This window comes from Palaemon carinicauda, chromosome 44 (assembly GCF_036898095.1).
Source record: "Palaemon carinicauda isolate YSFRI2023 chromosome 44, ASM3689809v2, whole genome shotgun sequence".
Lineage (NCBI taxonomy): Eukaryota > Metazoa > Arthropoda > Malacostraca > Decapoda > Palaemonidae > Palaemon > Palaemon carinicauda.
This window is the reverse complement of record NC_090768.1, coordinates 46,162,951-46,170,450: the sequence shown is the minus strand read 5'-3', so window position 1 is coordinate 46,170,450 and position 7,500 is coordinate 46,162,951. Positions and strand designations below refer to the sequence as shown.

Genomic DNA, 7,500 nt, shown 5'->3' with positions numbered 1-7,500 from the left:
CTGAGAGGCCAGGTGAATAGAACTAAACTTTATTAAACAGACACCGAGCTTAAATACCAGGACTTGCAGGCAAGAACATCACAACAATTCTAAAAAAATTAAACCCGAGCTATCATGTTTATACATGTTGGTTTATTAACAATGCAGGGAAGAGCGAGTGATCCGATAAAAAGCAACCGTTACAGTGTACGCACGTGTATGAAACACGTTTGGTACAAATTTAAGGCTTTGATTCAGCAAGTAATACAGATAAAAAGTTCGGCAGAGGGAGAGCAGTTGGGTTGAGACAGCAAAGAGGTTCCGTGGTTCAAATGATTGTTCTAAAAGAGCTATGTAATCATTTGGTATTAAAAGAACGAATATATATATATATATATATATATATATATATATATATATATATATATATATATATATATATATATATATATATATATATATATATGTATATAAAACCTACTTGAAGCTTAAAAATTTAAGGACTGAAGACATGAGAATTCAGTGTTCAGGATGATGAGCTTCTATAGTCATCAAAGCAGTTCATCAAGAGTTTATTATTTTGCATGATCCTAATAAAGAATTTATTAGTGTAGTTCGTGGACAAGTGTTCTGTGTTTGTGGCTGTTTAATAGTTTTATTGCTAGTTTGATGCTAGAATTTGGAAGGACGTCAGATATATGTACAGCTTATGGAATAAGAAAAGCTGTCATGAATGAAGTATGGATTGGCTACGTTATAGGAGTAACTGTAAGCAGGGATCACACTTGGGCGATGCTCCTCGGCGATCAGATGAGATATGGAAAATTCCGAAAATTGGAATATCGCAGCCACTTTCAGGCGATATTTCAGCACATATTTTTCGAAACGCAGGACACTGTGGCATACATCGCAGAGATCTTTGTGTACGCGATATAGATGCGTTACGGATCGTGGCATGCGTGATCTACGGGACTCCCGTATGTATATAAAGTTTTCCACCACTCCAGTAAAGCATTTTATATCATAAAAAACAAAAGTTTGTTCCCACCCAATTATATTTCATTTGTTACGATATTCAGGCTTTGTATTTTATTTTCGAATATGACAAAGTATTCTCATGTGACGACGCTTATCTCGGTCCGTGGGATTTGGTGCGAAACATACCCGGGATGAATGGGGATGTGTAGCGATGTGATCAAAATTTTGCTAAGAAAGCATCTCACTGCATCGCCATAGGTGTATCGCCCAGCATTATAGTGTTTGCAGGTGACGATTAAGAAAAACTGCAACTTGGAAAATAAGCTTAATAGTAATGGTGCGAAAAAGTTCAAAGTGAGTATCCGAAAGATAACAGCTGTGATGGTAAATGAAAGCTAAACAGCAGCTGTGAATGGATGAAAGTGAGTAAGAGTGTCTATTGGAAACGATGGGAAACAGGGAAGGCATTTAGGGTTCCCTTTCAATCATTGCAGTGAATGTTTTTGTGTTGATGAAAATTAAAGGTGGATGATGGGGGGATGTTAAGTGACTGTAATATACGCTGAGAAAGAATGCCTGAAAGTGTAAAGAATGTTTTGCGTTGTTTTATCAAGGATAGGACTTCATGATATTTTTTGGTCAATGGGTAGAATCTTGGTGGATAAATATGATCATAGGGCTTTCTTTAAGTCCAATGGATAAAGATATTTTGGATATCTTTTGTTTTGTTTCTTGTCCGACTTTCTCATTAATCCTTGATAATTCCAATCCCACTCCTCTAGTTGTCCAAAAACATTAATGACCTTACGAAAGTAGTTTTTCTTGCTACTATTACTTGAGATATAGACATTAAAATCGTGAATAGCAATATTTAAACGCCGTGTCTATCAAACAATGCTGCTTTATTTCGGTAGATCTAGCTCTATAAGTTTTACGCCACACCTGATTACCAATGTAAAAAAACGTCAACAAACAAACAAGTAAGTGCTAGTCTGGGGGCAGAATACAATCAATGTTGTCATTAGTTTGTTTTATTTTATCTTTTATATGGCTTACTTGAAGTGATATTTCGCACACATGACAAAAAGGGGGAAAGTGAGAAATAGTTATAAAAGAAAGGTTTCTTTTATTTACTGTGATTTGGTAAAAATTAAAGCAAGTAGTGGATAAATGTTTGCACAAGACTGGTTCTCCGAAATCTTGTTACAAAACAAGACAAGGAACACTGCCACATAAGTAACTTGAACAGCGGAATACTTTAGCAACAATAGTCACTGTATACACTTAAACAGGTCGTCCATCGGCTATATAGGACACCGCAAATGATTCGTCCATGGCCTTTTTATTTTGCAGGGACGCACAGTAACTGTATTAAGCCCTTCCTTTCGAAGATCTCCATTGCAACATGTCAAGCACATTCCATGTTTTACTTCCTTTATCTCAATGCGTAGGAATTGACCACAGTTTTTATTGACATGGTTTCCTTTGTTTCTTTAAGACGTCCTAACCACATCTTTGTATCCCACAATCTGAACCCTTTCAATTCTTCTAATACGAGAAATAATACATGGAGTAATTAAGTTCGATTGCTTATTTTTATTTTTTTTTTTATTGCTATTCACTATCCTTTCTTCCATATAGGAGAATTGTCTCACCAAGACATTTATCCATCCTAACCCTGGCTATCATACACATCTTTTTTCCAACGCCATATATTATATGTAAGCCCAAAAACCCAAAATTCTGTATGATCTCCTTTGTCATGCAGTTGCACCACAAGTTATGTTGTGTTTTATCGTCTATATTTCTCAAGTCCTCGTCCGCTTACTCTTTTAAACCTTAAATTTTCTTTTACCCCCATCGTGGATTTTACATGTCTCACATACTCCTTCACATCCTTATCTTTCACGTTAGCCCGGTTTTTATCCTTTTTATCCGTATAATAAACTTCTTATCAAATTTGTTTATAATATTGACAGCAACAGCCATATTATCTTTATTTTTTTTTCATTCCAGCTTGAACCTTTAATGTAGTTTCGCTTTATGTTAAACAAAATATTGACCATATAGTATTTCATGCAAACCTCTCACTAGTACACCCATCACCTTGCTCTTTTATTACTACATGAACATAATCTAACGAATTTTTTTTTACCATTTTCTCTTTAACATTCTTAGAAAGACCCCTCTTTGGAAACTATATATATCAAACAATCAAGCTACTTTGGAAACATCTTTCCATAAGGTTCTCTTTATTCTGGTTTACTCCAGAAACCTCATACTATTTTTTTTTCTTTTGTCGCCTCGCGTTTAATTCTTCGTACATGTCCACCCTTTCATATTCATAAACTCGGGCAAAGTTCCACTATTAAAATTTTATTTATCTTTTTATTCTATTCCATCACAGGATTGCTTTTTCAGTATAATCACCTTTTAACATCATCTTCAATATCTTTACTACACCACAACCGGTACCCCTTCCTATTTTTCTTCTTACTACTGCTGACACTAGGGCTCTTGCATTTCTTTGTAACCTGACTAACATCTAACCTTCTCTCTTTAAACAATTCAAAAGAGTTATTTTCCCACTTCATGAAAGTATCCCCGCTGGACTTATTATCCTTTTTTTACTTTTATCATCATAATATTCTCTCTCTCTCTCTCTCTCTCTCTCTCTCTCTCTCTCTCTCTCTCTCTCTCTCTCTCTCTCTCTCTCTCTCTCTCTAAATTTATAGTTCTTATATGTAAACCTTCGGGATCAGTTGAATCTCTTTAGCTCAGAGGGTTTAATTAGAATATTTTTCTATTTGTTTATAGCATTTTTGGGGCATGCCCCCTTTCTAATACCTTTTACTCTATAAATAAAAAAAAAATACGAATTGCTATTATGAAGGTATTTATATAATTTTATTTATCGAGAATAAATTGGTCTCAGTAAATACATTATGTAATTTTTATCTCGCTAGTTATTTAATGACACTGAGTTTCTTCAAATTTATAATTAGATCCGTTTTTATTTATAGTGATGATGATAATTGTGAATAAAAATTTTTGATGATTTTATGGTAGTGTCAGTAATGATGTGTTAAAAATTATAGTTATGTATATCAGAAATGGTTGAAGTTGATTTTTTTTTTTTTTTTTTTTTTTTTTGTAGCAAGCTTAAACTAAACTGAAACAAATGACATCAAGTAAATGTTACAGTGGTCAGCAAATGTATCGCAGAGGTTAGTTATATTTCATATAATTACTTAAGAAATAACCATATTGATAGACCATATGTTGAGGGAATGTTATTTAGTTAAAGGGGTAAGCTACGCTGCAGAGTGATCAGGCATTTCTTTCGTTCTTATATAATAGCCTATTTGGGGAGGATATTGTAACCTCTCTCTCTCTCTCTCTCTCTCTCTCTCTCTCTCTCTCTCTCTCTCTCTCTCTCTCTCTCTATTGTATCTCAGGAAAGTTTTATTGAAATTATAAAGTTAGTAAGGAAGATATAAGAGTGTTAACTTTCCTTTAATCACAATTACCTTTTTTAGACTAATTTCTGTAAACTCTCTCTTCTCCACCCACTCCCCCATTATGTGACTAGTTTCCCCACATCCTAGTTCCCTTTAGAGTTTAGAATCTACTATACACTCAGTTAACAGGATATAGCGTTCTTGCAAATAAATTCTTGATTATTACATACCAAAAACTTTGAGGTTAGTAGTTTGTTACACTGTCTGGTGTTAAAATCATGTGGTAATTTTTTTCTTAAATCTAGATTATATATTATACGGCCAAGATTTTAATAAATTTTTTAACCACGAAATCTTGATGAGTTTTATAGTAAACATTACAATAAGTAATTCTGTTCGTATTTTTATTTTATTTTCTTGGTATAAGTAATACATTCACTTGGTACTGGTTATAGTTATATCTAAGAAATTTATTGGTAGACGTCAGAATCCAGTGAGAAAAAGAAATGTGAATAAAGTGCAAGTATAGAGAAATGAAAAAGGCAAATATCAAGAGAAGAAAAAAGAAAATTTCCATAACATAGCAATAGGTCCGCTACTGTTTGAACCCTTAACTGGCAACAAACTAGAATACACACTTTGAAATGCTTAATGCTCTCTCTCAATTGGTGTCGCACAATACATACCACTACTGATATTGTTTGAATAAAGGTTGCTCCTTGGATACTTCGTATTACATCGATTTCTTGTTTGTATAGGCTTGTGGTTGTTTTCTTGAACTGAATAGATCACTGGTAATAGTTTGGCTGATCCCATGGAACGTGATGCATTTAATAGTTTTATTAGTTGAATAACAATATTTGATGTAATTATGCCATGGATTCCATAGCTTACTGCCGATTGTGCTTTTTTATATATTCCATATGCTTCTGTAAAATACATGTTTACTTCAAATTCCAGAAATACTGAATACACTTCATCCAAAAACGTTTCTGTCATTGGCTTCGGCCTTTGGTAATACGCGTTTATTTTTATTTAGATACTTGTTATTGCGTCAGAGCCTGGAAATTATACTTTTGACTCTCCTTGTTTTTTTATTTTAATTTTACAAAAGTGGTTTTATAATGAACTGTGAACAAGATTATTGTGAATGAAGAGAGTTAGAGGATCATATGAGGATTGTCCTGATCATTCGATATTGGATCCCTGTAGCTCCATCTTTTCTTTGCTCACATACCTACTGATTAGTCTGTCACATTCCTTACATATCTTTTAACTTTCCTTACACACCTGACAACGTTATTAAGCAATCTACGCCTTACACTCTCACTTGAATGGATAACAACTACAATTAATTATTCAGTGGCCATTTGCCCATATGGTAATGGTAGAAGAGACTCTTTAAGCTAAATTAAAGAGCTCTTCGAGGAGGAGACACTGAAATCAAACAAGTGTTCTCTAGTCTTGAATAGTGCCATAGCCTCTGTACAATAGCCTTCCACAGTCTTGGGTTTAAGTTCCCTTGCTCGAGTGTATTCTCAAGCGCACTTGATGGAGGGGCCAAGGATGCTTGGTGATTTATCAAGAGGTTCCTTTTTTTTTTCTTGTATTTTAACCTTTGATATTCATTTTCAAAACCTTCACTACTATTCTCTTTATGTAATCATGTTCACTTTATATAATCATGTTCATAATGTTATTGTCATCATCTTGTTTTCTTTTTTTTATAGTTAATTATTTATATTGCTTTCATTTCCAGCCTTACTGGGTTCCTAATGATTAGAGCATTTCGCTTTTGTAAGTAGGTATATTGCTTGGATTTTGGTAGATTGAAATAATAAAGATTACGCTAATAGAGGTTTATCTTCTTGTCGAAGGTTTTGACTCCTGGGCCTTGATAAAGCACGTGATTACAGCCTTTGATAAGATTTTGTTGAAAGTAACTTGACCTCATAAGTGAACTAAGATTTGTAATAAACGGGTTAAGATATGTTTAGTGTTTTTGTTCTTGAACAGTTCCCTGAAAGTTGATTAGTCTCCAGCAGATTCCTACTTCTGCTAGATCTTTTATTTCATGGTGTTTGCTATCTGATATAAGATCGTCTAACATTGATTTTCTCTCCCTCTTGCTCCTCTGACGTTACATCTTTGCTTTACAGTCACGATTAACCCAATGCTCTTCAAGTTATGCCTCATTAAGTTGTATTACTTAAGTTTCCCTTGCGGCCAGAGATCCTCTTTATTGCTCTTACACTTTTTCGTATTTTCGGAAAATATAGTTTTCTTATTTCGGTGTCTTTTTTTTTTTTTTTTTTAATTATCTCCCGTGTTCTTATGTTTTTCTTTTCTCTATTTTATTTTATAGAACGCACTTTCCCCCATAGGACACCAAGTTTTCTCTACACTGCAATCTCTTAACTTATCTCCTTGAATTTTTTGACGTAAATAATTTTTTTTATTCAGGATTATTCAGTTTTTTATTAACAATGTATTCACTCAAGGGGCCGGGCAGTATTTCCCTCTTTGAAATTATTACCACCATGGACTATCTTTAATTGATTTTAAGTGCATATATTTTGTATATTATCTTAGTTTATTTTTCTTTACTGGAAACGGTATTCTTTAGTCCGCGAACATCACCGACATTACCAACTTTTCTTTAAATTATTATTTTGAGTTTTTAAATACGTAGTTATATTTATATGAAACGGATAAACTTTCCCTTAATCTTCACCCAACTATCGTGGGTTAGCATTCCTCTTCAGTTGTCTGTCTGATTCAGAATAAAATTTCTACTTAACCTTTCATCATTCTAGTCTACAGTATACTCAATCTTACGAGTTTTTTCCCCTCTTTTATGGCTTTTTATCGATCGAAATAACTCAAAATTAATAAAAGCTACTTTTCATTATGTTTTAAGACTCGTTATGCTTAATTCAAGTTAATTGTGTATGTTGTAATTATATTTTGTTTTCTACAAATACCCTACTCTGCTTTCAATGCCTCAACCGACTCTCTCTCTCTCTCTCTCTCTCTCTCTCTCTCTCTCTCTCTCTCTCTCTCTCTCTCTCTCTCTCTCTCT

General features: G+C 33.7%; 1 protein-coding gene across 2 annotated transcripts in view; it reads left to right on the top strand.

Moving 5' to 3' along the window:
- Positions 1-7,500, top strand: part of LOC137634466 (uncharacterized) — a 281,610-nt gene that overhangs the window by 138,380 nt on the left and 135,730 nt on the right. The window lies entirely within an intron of this gene.